The sequence below is a fragment of the Calonectris borealis genome, chromosome 3, assembly GCF_964195595.1.
Source record: "Calonectris borealis chromosome 3, bCalBor7.hap1.2, whole genome shotgun sequence".
Taxonomy (NCBI): Eukaryota; Metazoa; Chordata; class Aves; order Procellariiformes; family Procellariidae; genus Calonectris; species Calonectris borealis.
In genome coordinates, this window is record NC_134314.1 from 89,197,585 (window position 1) to 89,217,454 (window position 19,870).

Genomic DNA, 19,870 nt, shown 5'->3' on the forward strand with positions numbered 1-19,870 from the left:
TACAGCCAACACTTACAGAAGGCGCCCATGGTGACAGAACTGTTGCATTTCTAAAAATAAAGTAGGGCAGTAGTGAGACATAATTATGCCTACCTTGTTATTCGAACTAAAGTATACAGCACTGAAAGTGCTGTACTTGGAAAGAAAATTGATTCCTAAATATCAGCCTATGAATTGTCTCAAACGTATTGGCTTGAGCACAATACATTGTTAATAGTATTTAAGCCAGATTTTAGGTATTTCAATGCTTAACATTCAGTAGCTTTAGATACTACTGAAACCTTGTAAAAACCATTCAAAATTTGGCCCTTTTATTACTGCAAAAGTGAACATTGAACTAAATTTTGAAAGAGACCAATGAATTTAAAAGAAAAAAAAAAAGACTAAGAGAAGTGAACACAGTTTCAGATGGAGGAGAAAGCCAGCTCTTAATCCTATTTGTGGGCTTTGCTCCAGTTGGGTTAGCCATGTGGGTAAGGGAAGCAGGATTTGGCACTGGGAAGCAATAACGCCGAAGAAGACATAGGGACGGAGAGATGCAGTATGCAACAGCTAAACTATATTCTGTATTTCCAGAAACACTGGGATGCAGAAAGGAGAGTTCCCCTCTCCAGTGTTGTGATGCAGGAACATGGGGAATACTGGCTGCAGTGTTGTGAGAGAGACTGAGAAATCGGGGAGTTCAGAGGACGGGATTAAGAACAATTAACGAGTCCTAATAAAAAGGACTAAATGTGTATAGTTTGGCTAAATGGTGACTAATGTGGCCTGAGGGATAGAACAGCCCACAAATATTTGAGAGATGTAACTCCCCCAAAGAGGGAGAGAAGAATAATTATTTAGCATAAAAGATGAGTTGTAGCTGTAAGTAAATGGAGGAAATAAAACAAAGAAAAACTTAATCTGAATATTGGGAACAATTTCCTGAATGAGAGTTCAGTTATTACCCCCTGGAATAATCATCCCAAAGAAGTGTGGGAGCCTGACTTTTCCCTGTATTAAACACTTGGCAGGAAAAATACCACACACTGGAGCAATCTTGGTCTTAGCGTGAGAGAAGACAGGAGGTCTAGGAGTCCACCAGCCCTAGGCTCTCTGAAGGAATAACACGTTCCTGGGCCCGTTTTTCTTCCCTGATGTTTGGGGTTATTTCCTCTGAGAATCAGTTCAAATTTCGAAGTGTATCGGCAGATATACCTGTATAGATGCAGCTGCCCTGGGCAGGATGAAGCCCTCGTGTCACGGCAGGCTGGGCCCTGGCTGCCTGGGGAGCAGCTCTGCAGAAGAGGACCTGGGGTCCCGCTGGGCAGCGAGCGGGCACGGCCCGCAGTGTGCCCTGGCAGCGGGGGAGGGCAACAGCGTCCTGGCCTGTACTGGAGCAGAGCTACAGGTCGAGGGAAGTGATTATCCCTCTTGCCTCAGCGCGCATTAGACTGTGTCTAGGCACTGTGTCCAGCTTGGGGCCTCCCAGTGCAAGAGAGATGAACAAGCTGGGGGGAGCTGAGTGGGGACCACCAAGGCCCTGGTTTGAGCAGGGGGATGGACTAGAGACCACCCTTCCAACCCGAATTATCCTCTGATCCTATGCAGTATCAGTCTGGTTTTGCTAGAGACAGTGATGCGCATCAGACAACCTTTAGAAGTTTTTGTAAGAACAGTTTATTCCAGTTTGTTTTACAGAAAAGTATGAGATGTTGTACAAGCTTAGGAAAAAGATGAAGAACATTATTGTGGTTTTTTTAAAAAAAAAAACCTGTAAGTGTCACCATCATCTTGCACTCCTAATAATATGTACGATAATAATGTCTTTTTTTCTGTTGATCAGGTCTTAATGTCTTTACTTTGAACAGAACTTGTGCTATTGGGCTACACTGATACACTTTTTTTCTTGGGAAAGAAGGGAGCCTCAGAGAAATTGTAAACAGCATCAAATCCTTGAGACAGTTCTGTCTGTCTAAGCCACAGTTGTGTCTGAGGAGTGTGTGGCTTCCCCACTGTCCTGGTGCTCCCTTAGTGACATATTCCTGACGCTGCTTTCAGTCACATCCCCTTTGTGCTGGTGATGCCACTGGCAATGCCTTTCTTCTGAGCGGACTGTGGTGTGCTTGCTGTGCACGCTGCATGTGATGTGATGCTACTGGGAGCTTACGCAAATGCAATCACTCGAGGTTCTTGCAGCTGTAGGGAGATGGTGCGGTGTTGCTCAGAGTGTCTCTTTGCTGCTAGGAGGGCATGCTTCGCTTGCTCTGACATTCTGCCTCTTGTGCAAACATTTATAACTAAGCCAACTGAGTTTAAAATGCTTTAACATCTGAATTTTATGCAGGTGTAAACAATTAATGAGTTTGCAAGCTAGTGAAAAATCAGGCCTCAGGTCCTCAGGCCTGCCTGGTATATCAACGCTGAGCAGGCTCCATCGTTATTTGAATAAGGAGACATGCAACAGTGCTTCTAAAATCTTAGGAGAGTTTTTGCTTTGCAAACACTCTTAGATGAAACTTAGTTAGAGAAATGAAATTGAAAGTCACATTATGGCAACAGCTGGGAGAACATTAATGGGCTGGTGAGAAGATAAAAGAAAGGACCATGGTGGCACAGAAGAAGAGAGAGGGGACACAGGGAATCACTCCTCATCACTCTTCTGGCTACACTTTGATTTCATGGCACAGTTTACTGACCCCTCTCCCCCTTCCTTCCCCTTGTTGTGCCAACATAACTCTTTGTGGGTCTGTGTTGTAAATTGGATCACTGGTAGGCTAAAAAGGCAGCTCTTCAGGGGTGTGCTTGCTCTCCTGACGTGACAAGCCGTGACCAGCAGGGCAGCAGAGATAAATGCAGTTCATCTTGGCTGTTACATGTGAGCCTTGGCTTTGGCACTGAAGTACTTGGACTTGCCCTTTCCATCAGCCATTCCAACAGCCCAGGTTTGCATGTATACAAGAGAAATACATGATACAGCTACTTATGTTTATGTGTACTTTGCTATGTAAATTATATTACCTCATTTCATTACAGAGGTAAAAAGTACATTCTGTGCATGTGTGTATAGTGTACATTTTAAAGGCTTAACGTCTTCAGCTCTCTGCAAGGGAATCGGTGAGTTACAGGTTAAATGGAGTCCCAGCAGATGTTCGCATCTCTCTCTGCCTCTCCCAGTTACACACATGCTGTGCGTCTTGGTCTTTCACAGCCACACTCACACGTTGGATAGCACGGAAGAGAGAAACGGATGCAGTTTCTTTCAGAAAGCTGCAGGGAGAAGTTTATAACGTGCTATTCAAAACCTCCTATAAATGAGAAACTTATTGCTAGAGCAGGTACTTTGTGGGGGGGAAGTTACCGTGAAATTCAGTCAAGATGCCTTCTCTGATGAAGTCTGTTTGGCAGTGGTAGCGTGTGCCCGGGGAATCATGACTCTTCCATTCCTTCTGGCTTTGCACCATCCCTGTGGATTTGGGGATCTTTATGGCTGTCTTTCTTCACCTCCATACTATTGCACTTCCGTGAGGGAAGCTGCAGCTCTAACCAGGAACATCTGAGCAAAACATTTTATCATCAGACATGAAGAAAAGTTTCTTGCATTTGATTATTTAGCCATAATATTGTAATGATAATGATGGAATGCAAGGCAATGTAAGTAATGTGATTACAGTTATTTGGATGGCGAATCCAAGGAGTTTTATTACCTTCTTTGCTTCTTTTATAACTTTCAATATGCCCGTTTTAAAAGTATAATCAAAACAATATGTTTCCTTGGTTTATACATTAGTCACTGTGAAAAGTCCCTAGCATTGAGATATGCAGATGTTTTTTCATGAAGGGAAGGCTTAATATTACATGTGAAAGACGTGCCTAAATGGGTCTTTCTCTTTTTGAATCAGCATACCAAGGTCTAACCAGTAAAGCATTACATTAACCTTCAGTAATATTCAGTTATTGTAATTTGCTATATTTATTTAGATTTTTATTAGCTGACCTAACTTTCATCCTTTCATCTTTTTTCTCCTATTTTAACAGTCATTTGTGGATTAGGAGGCTTTTAGTTTTGTATCTAATCGGGATAAAGAGTGGGATAAATTTCAAGTTCTCCATGAACCAGCTGCTATGAAATCATACAGAAGTATGTGGAGTGACACTAACTTAGATTTCCTGAAAATCTGCCCCAGATGTGTTGTGCACAGTTATATGTTAGTGCCTAAATTATGTTTTTTTTCCTTGAGGTTTGCAAAGTTTCTCTGTGGCATTGCATTTCTGGATAAGTACTACTTCTGATCTATACACCTGAGCAGCATTGGGAGAACCAGGCAGTGGTTGGTTGGGGTAAAGCTCCACACACCTGGGTGGAGTCCACACAATTCCTCTAATTCTCATCAGGTTAGTAACTAAAGCTGTATGAACAATTGTTTTTTGGTTTGACATCGGAAATGAAAGCAACAAAATTCTGGTTTGAGTTAGACACAACATTCTTTTCAATCTGATACAGATAATTTTATTTCTCTTTCCATGTATGCTAAAGCTTAAAAAAATTACGCATATGTGGTTTTAAGGCCCTGGTCTTTTCGAAATTCTAGTACATTCCACGGGTTTCACTGGTCTTTTCGAAATTCTGGTACATCCCTTCATCCTAAATACTGTTTGTGACCAAAGCTATTAGCCAAATTCTAACCCCTAACCTAGAAACCTAAGAAACTGAGGACCACGTACTGCCCTGTGTTACGTGTCTGTGCTAGTAGAGAGAAATGACAGAGGGAGCGTGTTACCTCTCTGCACCAGCAGCTCTGGGCAGCACTGTAGCACTCGCAGGCTAAGCTGGGGTAGTGGCTAATGAGCTAGCTGGTATACCACAACCTTGAGGGACCCTTCTACGGTTCCAGCTAAATTGTACATAGATAGCTGATGCTTCACTCATTAGCTTTTGGGCAGAAAATGCTCCTTTGCCAAGGAGCAGCCACATGTCCCCTGCCTCCCTGAAAGTGTCTATTCCTGCCCTGAAGAATTCAGACCAGTGTTAGCGGCTAGTGCCTGTGAATACCATACACTGACTGCCGCCCTCATCTCTGAGCTTGCCATTTGCAGCGAAAGACCTATTTTCCCCTTAGCTTTGGAATGATTTAGAAGTTATGTAGGCTTAGTCTCCATGGCACTTTCTTCCTCTAATTCGACGTGCAAGAACTTATGTAACCAACATTATTACAGACTAATTAAAACTAACAGTCTTCAAATGGTCACACATACTTCTTTATACTTCCTTTGCTTGTGGCAATGTGACAGACGGTGTTCAAGCATCCAGAATAACTGTGCTTGCTTCCTGTTATATAAGCTGACTCCTTAAAATAGACTACTGAGAGATTTTTTTGTGTTGGTGCTTTTTTTTTTTCCTCCCCCCAACCAGCTTCACAATCTCACAGCACTGTCCTCATATAAGGCAGCGTGACTGCCCTTCTGCTTCTGCTGTAATCTTACTTAATCTTGGTGGGAAAGAACATGAAAATGAGCTTTGTTTTTGTCATTCCACTTTTTCCTGTGGCATCAGATAGAGAAGGGGAGATGGCATGGTCACATGCCCTATATTTATACTTCTTTCATTACCAAATGCGTTGCTCTTGAATTTCTCATGATAGTGAGTTTATCTGCAGCAATGGCAGCCAGCCTCTCTGTGCTTGCGAGCCATTTTTACTCCCAGCCAGGTGTTCAAGGGCTGATGCAATTCAGCCATGCTTGAAAAAATTCTGCACTTGCTTGGTAAATAATGATAGTGTAATCATGTCTTGCCCTCCTAACACACACCATGGTAACCCCAGTTTGGCTGACCGCTCCACCAGCCAACTTCCCTGTGAGCCTCCTAACAGTCATGTTGACAAGCTCCATTCACAAGCTGGTTGTCTTCTGTTCTAACATTAGGGCTTTCTGTAATCTCCTCCTTCAAGAGAATGAATATTTTCTGCTTCCTTCAGCAGCAATACATGTCATGTATTGCAGACATATGTCATGGTATGGGATCAGGTCCACAGACAGGAATCCCTTTAATAACTCGGAAAATGCCTGTTCCTGAAATTTGGTCAGCCCCTTCAGGTCCCATTAGTCTCCATAGGAGCTAGAGGCATGCAGCACACATCACAGGAGGTGCTTAGGTCCTTGCAAAACTGAACTTGCACAGCAAATTTATCATACATTCAGAAACAAGTGATCTAAGATTGGCCTCTGTGAGCTTCAGAGCATGATCTTATCTCCTGAGATTCATTGAAACTACCCCTAACATTATTGATTTGTATTCAATGTGATCAGAGTGTGTCTCCATGCAGCGTTAGAGATGTGAAATATAACTGTGCAAAAAGGCCCTGCAGATACACTGTTCCTCCTGGTACAAAATGCTGTCTAATTACGTGTCACATAGTCCGTGGGTCTTCTTTCCAGAGTTAGAGAACAGAAAATAAATCCAAAGGGGAGTATTAACGTGCTCTAGCCCGAGGAACAGAACGGCAAATGAAAGTCTAACTTAGTGCAGTGGGCAGGAGCTAATAATAGAGTAAGGACTGTAACATCACCCCCAAATGGGCATCAGCGTGTTAGTGATGAGCTGAATGCATTTCGTCTGCCTGCTGTGTTTCCAATATTATTTGATTATGGGGCAGTAACCAGACAAAGCAAAAAATAGGTAACACGACATATATGTAAAATAGCTACAAGAGCACATAATGAAATGAAAGAAAAAAGAAGTCCGTGATATTGATGACTGAAGGAGAGAGATCTGTGGGCTGGTAGCTTTGTCTGGCGCAGTGTTGTGCTGTCCTAGCACAGGTGTGAAGCAGCGTGATGATGTTTGCCCGAGGTAACAAGGCCCCGAATTGACTCCCTGTCCTGTGCTCCACAGCGCTTCTGTTCTTTGGTTTGTGCATGCAGCACTGGTGTGGGTGTTGATCTGTACAGGGGAAAGTGAACTGGCTGTATTGCATGTGTGTGTTTACATATATCTACAGCAGTCATTTTTGTTGTGGGGCATATTTCTTCTTGCCAAAATAACTGTATCAGTACAGCTGCTCTTGTATAATTGCAATTTTATCATTAAGTGGTACTTTACATTATATTCCCCTATTCCCCTTGCTGTTTGGGAATAAACTGTAGCAGAATAAATACCTTCACACTAAGGTTATTTGCTATAACCATACTGCTGAAATTACAGTGGGATAACTTATGTTTAGACAAGGACAAAAAGGAAGGTATTTATATGGCATAAGTTAAGGCTTGTCTGTCCATATCAGCTTTACAGTGCTTTTGCACATTTCTTGTGGTGTAAAAAGGTTGTGTTATTAGCTACTTTAAGCTAAAGTATTTCCCCCCCTCTCCGCCCCCCAATATTTGTAGCTTTCTGAGTTGTAACATTAATACTTGAGTGAGGCTACTTCAGTGATGCCCACAGTTTATGGTGATGTTGCAAGTGGACAAAACAGAAGATTTACTAAAAATAACCTCGGTTCTGAGAGCATAGGAGGCCGTGCGGCTGTGTGCAAAGCTGTGCAGAGGAGTCCCCTGGCTGCTCTATCAGCCTCGTTCTTCACTGGAAGTCTGATGGGTCCTGTTCAAGCCAAAGGACTGGTTTTAAACTCTGGCTCTGTGAGAGGATACAGAGTGGTTTTTTTGGTTATGAGAAAGAAAGGTGGTATGATATGCTGGTATCTGCACGCAACCTTTTAGAGAGGGCTGATTGCAATCTACATTTGCTGGGTATTAGGGCACAGAAGAATCAAGGTGGGAGGATGAAGAGAGAGTCTGCCTGAGGCTCCTCAGAGAGTACTGCACAGTTTTGTTTTGAGCCCGGGAGGCCCGAACTGATAAAGCTAGGCAGCTTAAATAAGTCTCAAATGGATCAATACCTTACAGATAGAATGTAGTTTTTATTTTGATCCTCCTTCAAGAGGAGAACGTTTTACTCCGGAGGAGCTGGAGAGTTCTTTCATGCAAGGAGGTGGCCCCAGACATGCCAGATCAGGTGGGCTACTTCATTTTAACTACACTACCCACTCAGTAAGTTTTCCATCCTCTTGTTTAAATCAGATAAAAGCATTTCAAGTGAAAGCAGAGTCTTGTGACACTGGAAACTAAACTCCAAGTTTTATTTTCTGGCTAGCCATTGTGTTAAGGGGTTTATGATTATTTAAAATGACCAATATATTGGATGTGTCAAATTTTCAGAGCATAGTGATCAAATTTTCAGAATGGAAAACAAGGGCTTCTCTTGCTGCAACCACAGGGTGAGGGAGCATGTGGACTGCTTGTGCCTTGCTGCAGGTAGGACAAAAGGAATAAATTCATCTCTCTGTTATCTTCTGGTCTGGAAAGCAAAGTATACTCAAATTTTTCTGTATGCAGGCTGTGCTTTTCCAGATAACCAACAACCCAGACTGCAGGGCATCAAACATACACAATGTATTTTCTCAAAAAAATGTGAAAAGCTACACTGCTATAATTCTGATATCAGCTGATGGGTTTTGGTCCTTCCCCAAGGCCAAACTGATTCCTTGTAGTATGCTAGGCAGTATAAACTCTAGGCCTTCTTCTATAAAGCCCTTATTCTGAAAAAATGTCCCAAAAAGATGAACTAGCATTCTTGAGAGGAACCACAATGAAAGAAGTTTGACTAGAAAGCTCTATCCATGGAAAGATGAGGCAACTGAGCTTAGAAGATGGACAATTCTGGAAGAAGATTGCATCCATCTGTTTCTTGTAAGTAGAAAGAAGAATGCTTCAGTTTCCAAGGTCAACAGTAACATAAATTGTGCAAAATTGGATTGATTTTTTGAGTTAGCTGTATAAAACCATTTAAGATACTTGAATCATAACCTGTTTGGTGGTGGGTTTGTAAAGAATATGTTGCAATGTCATTTACCCTGTAATGGGATGCATAAGTCGTCTTTGATCAGTGAACAGTTTCTTCATTCAACTCCATAAAAAGTTGGATGCAACAAAACTATAAGCCTCTGTGAGGTGTGGAAGCACAGTAAATGATAAGGTGACTTTCCCTTGGGTACCATCCACTCTCTGTAGGAACTGCTGTGGTGCATAAGCTATTTGCTGACCTCCTCCCGTATTTCTCTAATCTAAGGTAGTCTATATTGTTCCTGGTATGGCCAAGGTTTTGCTTTGAATGTGTTGCAGTAGTGCACAAAGACATCTGTGAAATCTGGAGTTCTGTCTCATTGTATTACACAGCACTTGTCAACAGTGTCAAGTTAAGCTACAGTATTTGATCAAGGGCCCCATTGATTTAATGGGGTGCCTAGCCAATGTCCAGCTGTATGCTCATAGAAGAAGCCACAGCATGTGACTGATTTTCAGAAATTCAGCTTAAGTGTTTTTATCTTTGACATTACAGAGATACTGTTTTCTGCACCTTTATAGGTGATCTCCCTCTCTCTTTCTCTCTCTCTCTCTGCTTTTCCTGCCTGTGCATTTGCATCTTCAATTTCAGGGGCTGACTTCTACAAAATGCATCATTGTACTCTCTTCATTGCAAAGGGCTTGATTTACCACCACTGAATTCCAGGCTTCTGTTGATGTATTCCTTTCAAAGCAGTAGAGATCTACCATTCAGAACTAGAGTACTGCAGTGCTGAGATTGTCCCAGGTGCTGTCTTTCTCCAGTTCTTCTTCTCCTGTTCTCTGTCTGGCATAAAAGAAATATAGCAAGAAATACAATTTTTGTCTTATTCTTAGGGTGCTATATGACAGGGGCCAAATTGCAGCTGTTTGTTACAGAGAAGAGAGATGGTAGGATCTGGCTGCAGGCTGCCCTGCATCTTACTTCTTGTGTTCATAAGCTTTTTCTGTACAGCAAATGGGAGAGCAGGATGAAATGTATTGTAGAATCATATAGGTGTACTTTAGCAACTACAGGAATTTCTGAGGTAGGTGTGCAGAGAAAGAAGTACTGGAAATGTTTTCCAAGTCCAACAGAAAACTGTCCACAAGATTCCTAGCTTGACATTCTGGTTTCCTGACTATGGGATATTTATGAAGGAGGTAGATGAACCAATTTTCCAGACCTTCTCATCAAAGAAAGAACTTCTGATGAAGGCAATATAGTGACCTGATCTCTTGTGTCAGGGAGCTGCATTACTAAGTGAGAGGTCTCTTTTGTAATTTTGTTCCTGTTTTTTCAAGTATTCTTGGGGTTGTTGGTAGAGGTAATTTTTAGTCTACTGTTTGCTTTGATGATGAGGACCGGGATTTTTAGAAGAATATGCTTCGTACCAAGATGCTGTAACATAGGCGATGTGCCTTTTCATAGGATTGCACCAAGCAGTAGGTGCTGTGGGTCAGGAACCTATGGGTCGTTGGAGAGGGAGGAACCAGAAGACCCCAGCGCTGAGACAGCTGACCCAGCTTTCAGTAGGCCAGCTGTCCAGGAACAAAAAGCTTCAGGTGCAGACATCTCTGGGAAAGCTTCAGGTATTTATTGAGCATGATTTGTCTTGTGAAAGACAAGGAACAGAAAGTTTATCATGCTCCTAACCCTTGACTAGAGAATGGTGGAGAAAGATGATAGGATGGCAAGAGGAGAGCTCAGAGTTACGGCTGAATCTCCCTGCTTGGGAAATGAGCTTTCATTCTGACTGCACCAAGTGAAACATTCATGCCTAGCTCTCATTAGAGCAAACAGCAATATTCTGGCCTGCAGGTGATAAAAATACATCACAACAGCAAGGTCTGTCTCTAAAAAGAAAGAAGACGATTAGTTTTCTGTGCATTTTAAGAGGGGAAAGATTTTTCTGGCTAATATTATTGCTTGTATTGGTCATACCTACCATGGACCCATGTGTAATGGTTTAACCTGGCAGGCAGCCAAATACCATGCAGCCGCTCACTCACTCCCCTCCCCGCCCCTGCAGTGGGACGGGAAGAGAATCGGAAGGGTAAGAGTGAGAAAAACTCGTGAGTTGAGATAAATTAATAGAACAGAAAAAGGGAAAACAACAATAATAATGATAGAATATACAAAATGAGTGATGCACAATGCAATTGCTCACCACCCGCGCTGACCGATAACCAAGTAGCGATCGGTACTTCCTGGATCACGCCTACCATTCATATACTGAGCATGACGTCACATGGTATGGAGTATCCCATTGGCCAGCTGGGCTGGCTGTCCTGATTATGTTCCCTCCCATCTTGTGTACCTAGCTCAGTCAGTAGGCAGGGGAGCTGTCCTTGGACTAGGAGGGCACTTAGCAACAACTGAAAACATCAGTGTGTTATCAACATTCTCCTCATACTAAATCCAAAACACAGCACTAGGAAGAAATTTAACCCTATCCCAGCCGAAACCAGGACACCATGACACTCAGAGACTGCAGTCCCTTTGTGATCTGGAAGAGCAGACAAGACCCTTGCTAATTCCTCTGATTTCCCTCCCCCCGGCACCCGTCAGTCTTAGCTGTATTTTATCAATACTGAACATGAGTTACTGGCACTTTATTCAGGTGAAACAGGTGCGAATATGGGTATTATCAACAAATCACAACAGAGATTGAGATCCAAGTGAAATCAAACAGCAAATACATTTCTCTGTCTTCTTTATATGTGACAGGTTGCATTTAGAGAAACACTTTTGGCATAAAGTTTTGAGCCATTGTAAATAAATTATTTCTTCATTTTTAGAGGTATTTTCAAAAATTTACTTTTGCTAAGAAACAAAAATACATGTCAAATACTTGTTCAGTTTAGCAGTATGCCCAACTGTCTGAGAAGTGCTTTCAGAACTGAAAATTAATTGGCTTTCACTGAAATTTGTACAGGTAATAAGCAAAAAGCTGCAGACTAAAAGTTTTATACCTCTTAAGTTCTGCTTGTTGGTGCCTGTGCCCACATCTGTACAGTTCATTTCTTTCTGGCAATGTCTTACTACTTTGTGTGGTATATTTAATTTCATGTTCTTTTCTATTTCACTTTACTGGAAATAGAAAAACAAGAACAAAAGTTTTGTTTAAAAAATAACGGTAATTGCCAACAGTAATAGTGTTTTCCAGTTTCATAATTTTTCATAATAATTCATTCTGCAGCATGATTAAAGTAGGTTAAATATTAAGGTCAGCTCCCAAAGGAGGTCGAGTCTGAGCTAGCAGAATGCTGAGCATTCCTGCAAGAGGCTGGGCGCATAGGACTTCCCCTGCAAATGGTAGGATATGAGGACATTTAGTGTTGTGTAGAATTGCTTCCTGAATCTTCAGTAGATAAAGATAGAAGGTCTTATAACAAAATACTGACGTGAAATTGGGTGAAATTTTTGACAATTTTTTTTCCCAGCAAGAAATGTGGATTTCATTCAAATTAAATTACTTTATCAGCTTCCTCCAATTTAGCTTATGTCCTCCCAGAAAGTAAATAAGAATCAAGAAATTTTTTAATGTGTTTTGGTTACACCCTTGCAAAAAGAAGTAGTTATTAACATTCTCAGTTTGAAATTGTCATTTGACATTTGCTTCAATTATATTTAAATTAATATTCCAAAAATGAAAACTTTAATTTTGGATTGAATAAATTGCTGAGACTGATGCTAAGTGATTTTGTTGAAACTTTTCAGAGAAAAGATATTTTGAAAGAAAAAATAAAGCATAATATTTTACTGCTGTCAGAATTTTACTAGCATTTCTTTCATAGCATCATTGGATCAGAGAGACTGGAAGGGGAGAGGCTGGAAGGGACCTCAGAATGTTTCTAATCCAGCCTACTCAAAGCAGGCTCAACTCTGAGGTCAGAGAGGTTGCCCAGGACTTTATCCATTTGGGTCTTAAACCTCCCCAAGGACAAAGACTGTACAACCTCGCTTGGCTGTCCTCAGGGTAAAAAAACTTTTCCTTATACCCTGTCCAAACTTCTCTTTTTACAACATATGCCCATTAGCCCTTGTTCTACTTCCATGCCCCAGTTTGAAGAGCCTGACTAAGTCATCTTGGTACCCTCCTCATAGATACTGGGGGGATGCTGTCAGGCACCTCCAAAACAACCATAAAAAATTGTGTGAATCTGCTGAGGAGATCTAGATTAAATTACTATTTGCCACTGTTCATTAATTTCTTTGTGCTTCAGCATATCTCCATGAAGGTGGGATCATAAAATTTCTTCTTTTGTTTTGTCTGTTTTGCTTATAAGCTGTTGGGGCTGGACTGATTTTAGCATGTGTGCAGTCTGTTAAGAGGGGGACCTCAGTCTTGGACCTTAGCATATTATACATAGTAACGGTGATAGTCTCCAGTAGTTGAATACAACTTGTCTCAAAGAATTATCACTATCTCATGGTAGTGACTTAAATAAGTACAAGACAAGACTAACAGGAACTCTTAGAGGAAATATTTTTTACTACGACAGGAGATTGCTTGTCAGAGCTGGGCTTAAGTGCGTTAAATTTCAGTGCATCTGCGTTGTCAGAATAATTTACCATTTGTATGCTGGTGTTATTTTAAATGTGCTGGCCTCCAAAATATTGATGAGGCAAAAAACCTGTAAAGCTTACCTGCCTTTTGGCCTTTTTATGTATCTGTTTAATTGTTCTGCCAATGGGAAAATTAAACAATGACAAAATGGACTGTGTATCTGTGTGCTGGCTGTTTTTCCTCCCGGTGTTATGAGATGTTTTTGCTGAATGGGACAGAGATGAAGCAAAATAGCTTCACACAGTGTGACCACACAGTGTGTGGTCAGGCTTTAGCATCCAAGGTAATAGAATAACTGTAATCGTATAAGCTCCATAAAACTTACAGTTAAAGAAATTGCTTTATGTGATTTTAAGGACTGTTATTAAACGGCCAGCAGTTTATGGGCCTCTGATTGCAAAGCTTCTGTTAGTCACGTTTTTGAGTTGTCTTAACCATCATTACTTCTTGCTTGAGGAGAGTCAGCTAGGGGCTGGCTAACCAGGAGTCCTGTCCCATGGTTTGAAGTTTGCTAGGTTGTCTCAGACATGGGGAAAATCTGTTTGCCAGCCATCCCTGGTGGTACTTTCAGGAGAAGACAGTGTAACTGTACATCTATGCCCCTAATATTTTCCAGCTAACACTTGAAGACTGACAGATCTGCGTGTGTTTCTTGTTTTACACAATAATAGTACAAATATAAAACAGTGCACATCTCTTTTCTTATTACTTGGTAGCAATGCCGTTATCTTGCAATCTAAATCTTTAGTATATATAGGCAATACTTCTTAACACCCAAAGCTTGAGCTGGACGGAGCTTGTTTCTGACCTTTCCTTGAAAGATCCTAGTGCTCTTGCCCTCAGCTCTGTGTGACTGAAATTAAGGCTATTCTGGTCTGTGGTTGTCAGTATCCTGCCTATGCAGTTTTCCCACGGGACTTGAAGATGCATTGCCAAGTAACCGTGGCAGTAATTGGTAAGTGCTTACATTTGAATTTGTTTGAGTTATAGTAAATGTAGCTGGTTTTCTTCCCATATTAACTAGTGCTAAACATCTGATTTTATTTTATCCAAGTATAATGGTTCAGCTTGTTTCATGCATTAAGCATGCAGTGACACATATCCGACTCATCCTCAGAGCTTTCCAAGAACGGGATAATGCTGTGAGCACTGTCATCTGTCTGACTACCATTTCTTATAAAAGCATTTTTCAGAGAAAAAACTAAGCTAAATTAAAAAAAAAAACAACCTCTACCCACTCTTTAAAAAAAACCTGACTAGTGATTTGTCTTTTGTGTTTGAGTGCTGAACATTTTCTTACAGTTGGGTCCTTCTGCTAGTCACCAAAATCACTCTTTTCTCTAAAAATGCAGGTTGATTATGTGTGTCTGCAGTCAATAACACAGCAGGAGAGGTGAATCTGGTCATTTTTATAGTGTGTGTAGTGACCTGGACCAGTAATGCCTAAAATTTAGGAATACTACTAAGAGGAGAAGAGAATGAGGAGAAAAAGAAATGGAAAGAAAGTAGAAATGATCTTTCTCTAGCTAAACGTATCAAGCTATTGAGTCAAGATGTAGTTTTCTTGATAGGTACTATTGAAGGACAAGGGTATGATTTCTTGTAGAAATTCCAAATGTGATAGTTCATTTGATTTGTTACTTTTTTGGCCAGCATTACCTCTACGCATGAGAGCTAATTAATGATCCTGTTGCTAAAGACAGAAGGACATCTCTCACTGAATCAGGGTTTTTCAGGAACTTTTAGATTACGTAGAAAGATCTTTACTGGAATACAGTGATACCTGGTGAAGAGAATCTTGTGGACCAAACAGTAATGGCATGAGAAGTGGATCTTGTCATATCCTTCTCTAAAACTGGGAGTTTCACCCAAATAGAATATGTGTCGAATATGAGTCCTCTGTCCTGCAATATGTACTTGTGTAGGACTTTGAGCTTCTCATTAAGCTATCATTCTTCAAGCATATTTATCTTCTTCATTTTGGTGCAACTGAGGAGCAGCTCTGTTGCCAGTGGATGTACACAAGTTTGAATGTAAGAGCAGGTCTGAGCTGTTAATTTCACTAAGATTGCCTGTGTGCAACAAGCCTCAGATTTTATAACACCTGTCCTGAATAAAGTTCGAAGCCCTGTTTTGACTTTGTTGGAATTAAATAAGTTAAAAATAATGAGTTTCTGGACAGTTAAAATACTGTTCCAGGGGAGAGCACAGTCACTAAGGCACCGTGGCCAAAACATCTGAATTAACCACCCAAGAAGTGAAAGATTGCAGCCTGGGACAGCTTTATTGTTGCTATGAAATTGAATGCATGCATAAAAATAAAGAGAACAGTAAGGGGCAAGCGTTTACTGGGCATTAGAGAGATGTTTATTATACCTTCTACAGCATAAGCAGAAAGCTCAAATTATCTCCAGATTTTAAAGACATTGTAAAATAATTAAACACAAATACTAAGAATCTTACTAGAACTACAAATCCAGGAAATGTTCCTCTGAGGATTCTTATTTCATTCTTTACATATCTTACTAGGCTGCAACACCACAGCCCTGGGTTTGGCCACACAGAGAATTACAGTGGAGTAAAGTTGCCCTGATTCTCGTTCGCAGCTTGAAAGTCCCGTTGGAAGGCAGGGAATGTGGGCTAGGAAGGGACATGGCAAGCCAACTGCAAGATTTGTCTCTCTGTCTTTTTGCTTTCAGTCTGGATGAGAAAAACTGTTCCCTCTAGAGGTACGAGAAAAAGCCCTTGGAGGTCATTCTTGCTCTGCGATGGAGCATGCTTCTCAGGTGGCACCCCGGCTTTGCAGCAGATGGTGGAGAGGCAACCTGTCCCCTTGCAGCAGAGCACAGCTGCTAGCTTGTTGGTTAAACATCCTGTAAAGCATCTCTGTTCTCTTTGCTTTAGAAGATGCGAAAAAAGGCATGGCACAAAGGAAGCCATGGCTTCTGGCCAGATCATTGCCCTCCAAATAGAAAGATGAGATTTTGCAGGAACCCACATTTAGTACTACGTGCCTCAGATTTTAAGGTCGGGGAAGTGCTTGCCACAGTAATTCAGGCATATTAGCCATGTCACATAAGTATGATTTAGAGCACCCTTTGGCATGAGCCAGTTCAGGAGGTTACAGCAGTAGCAGCCAAGCCAAAACAAATGTGAGGAAAGAAGCAAGGGAGGGGAAGGAAGTATGCAGACAGGGCAGTGGCAGGTATGGAGCCTCCCCTTTTGGTGGTAGTACTCAGGTAAACTTGGCTGTAATGTCACCCTAGTGAGCCTGCATCACCTATACAGGTGATTGGGAGAAACAGAATCACTTTTGGTGATGACTCAGAGAAGCTAGCTTGGATCCCTAGAAAATTAGAAACTGTGAACATCCCATTTAGTGTCCTGTGTCCAGTTTGTATAGGCAACATATAACTGACATAATTCAGTAACTAAAGATCCTGGAGAAGAAGCAACTGTTGAGTGACCCTGTGTAACTGAAAATCAAGACTGGCTTTTCTCATAGAAAAAAAGCCTGCATGGTTGTAATTTTGCTGTATCCCATTTGTTTTTACCTTACAGCTACATGTGGACCTATATGATATGATGACTCATTTTATATAAACATATTTACCCAAAACAGAAAATACACTGCGAACCCATATTTGCAAACATTTGAGTTGGAAATAATCAAAACTAATGGCAGGCTTCCAGTATATTTTTGTTTGACATTCCATCAGTTAACTAAAATACTATGCAGACTACATTTTACTTAGTAGGTGACAGTCAAGAATTTCGACTTTTTCTACAGGAAGAATTATGACTAGAGTTTAAAAAAAAAAAAATCATCAGTAGGGCTTTTGTTTTGAGGGTGAGACTAGGTAATGGTGTCTTTCGCTTTTAGGTGCCCAACCTGAGACCATACGATATGAGTGTTTCACACTGGGTAGCCAACACTGTTGGTCACAAATGTAGATGTATTTTATAACTAGTGATATATCTGCACAAATATGCCTAGAGAGTTTGTTCAGAAGACTGATTTCAAAGCTAAACTTCTATCTATTTTTCAACCCAGCACTAAGATACAGCAGGCAAGGCAGTTTTGGGTAAGTAAAGATAGTGTTTTAATTACTGGGGAAGATCATTAATCTCCTTTTGGGCTTGTCAAACCAGAACATCCTCTGGTAAGCTATCCCTTGCATATAAAAAGTTCATAGCTTACTCCTTGAACAGTGCACGCAGCGGAGAGTATTTGTCTTAAAATGAAATTTATGCCTTCAAACATAAAAGAAAAATAGATTTTTAGTTTTAATGAAAATTGCAGATATTTACATTAAAGTTAGCTAGTACATGCCTGCTTAGCCTCCACATCTTGACAGCCATTTTCTCTGTGGCAAATATGATATGAAAGTGAGCATATTTTCAATTTTTATTTTGACACAGAAATTGATATGCCAGCTCACTGGCCCCTGTGATCTGGAATTCTGTTTCCAAGGGTGATAAGTACTGGGTGCATCATAGTGTAATATGAAACTCCAGTAATGAATAATTATACAGAGATATGCACCTAAGGAAATTTCTTCAGATGTCAGCAGTGAAGGGGCGTGTCAGGTACTGAAGCATGAGAGTCAGTGTAACTTATCAATGATGATTTTTGCTGACACAAGTGTGAATAATATTTTAATTATTCACTTAAATGTCTAATCTCCTTCTGAATCTAATGAACCTGCTGGCCTTACGACCTCTACTTTGACAGTGTGTCGTAATGTTTTAATTTTGCCTTAGATGATGTGTTGGTGAAAAAATAATTTCCTTTATCAAGCTAAATAGGTGTCCCTTGAATTTTATTAGCAATGTCTGTTTTCTTACTTAAGTGAGAGGAAGTAAATATGCCATGAGTTGGCATAGCCAGGCTCGCTGAAGTTCATGATCTCATATGAAATTTTGCCAAATGAGGTCCCAGTCTACTCTGTTTGAGCTGGAGGCACACGAGCGTTATGTATTGCAGGGAGGCTTTATTTATTGTTCTTTTCTTTAAGTGCTGTATCACATCATTTTGTTTTGTTGTTTTGGTTTTTTTTTCCTACCCTGACTATTGCTTAGTAACAAGTGGATGTATGGATTTGTCCTCAGTTTTTGAAGTTGCTTTTTGTGAGCAGCCAAAGTTAATTTAGAAACCATGAATTTTCAAATTGTTCCTTCCACAGTGCTTCCTTATGTATGTTGTACTGTTACCATTGCCCAGTGACTTCTCTAAGCAAGGTATTTACAGAGCTTTCCATAATGCCTTTTATTTTGTCTAAAGGGTTTCACCAACTTCATTCTTGTATTGCTTATAAGCAGTATGAATAATTTTCTTAGCAGAGATCTTTGCATCAGCCCTAGCAGTGCCTTTGTTCTGTATTAAAAATGGATTATTTAATCCATTTCTGTTCATTCCTCTTTCTAGACGAGTTTCCAAAGAGCATACTTTGCCCCCTCACGTCTCAGATTCTTCATTTCTTCAATGAATCCCACAGAGGATTTTCAGCTTTCAGGAAGTTCATATCAGTCATGAATTGGCTTCCAGTGTAGGGAGTTAGCTCTGCAATGAATGTGTTTGAAAATCCCAGCCTGCCCATGGATTTTTAAGGGAAAAAATGTATCACCATTTCTGCAGAGGCAGGAGGTGAAAAGCATTCTGACTGCCCAAAGATATACCTTATTAAACTTGTATTTTAAAAAACAAAAAGCAGACAATGTCATTCCAAGAAATGACTTCAGTCTTTGCTATGGATCAGGTGGACATTCAAAGCAGTTCCCCTTTCCTGCCAGCAATCCATCAGTTGTATTTGGATTGAACTTTAATCATCTTTCTAATGTGCCTCCTGCAATCTCAGATCTTGATCTTGTGATTATTTCCTCTGCCACAGATCTTGTAAGCTTGCAAAAAGTCTCCAGCTGCTTCTTTACATAGGGACTCTCAGAAAAAAATAATTGAAATTAACTGAAGGTGTGAATCCAAAGTATATTAGCTAAACTGGATTAAATCTGCATTACTTTGGAAGATAATTCAGTAAAATGACATTAAAGACAGTTCTGTTGTGAATGAGTGTGTCCACACAGTGGCCTAATACAGTTTAAATTACGCCCTTCAAAAATTTAATTTGGATCAAGTTCCTTGTGTGTCTCTGTGGACACAATCCCTACCACAGCCGTACCGCGCACAGCAGGGAAGTGGTTTGCATTGCACTGGTGCCCACTGCGCACCCCTGCATCGTTCATAGCTGATACCACTTGGCTCAAGTGGGCTGTAACGTAACTTGGAGTATGATCAGCTTATTCTAATACATAAAGCCATGCTGCCATCATCGCCATTACCATTACTGCAGTAGTATGCATAGTCTCAAGTGGAAATCAGAGTCCTATTATACTGGATATTAAATGAAAACACATTAGCTGGCTCCTGTACAAAGAGCAGAGTC

The 19,870-nt window shown here is 40.8% G+C and overlaps 1 protein-coding gene across 1 annotated transcript in view; it reads left to right on the plus strand.

Annotated features, from left to right (window-relative positions):
* Nucleotides 1-19,870, plus strand: part of KIF26B (kinesin family member 26B) — a 304,053-nt gene that overhangs the window by 170,519 nt on the left and 113,664 nt on the right. The gene's annotated exons all lie outside the window — the stretch shown is intronic.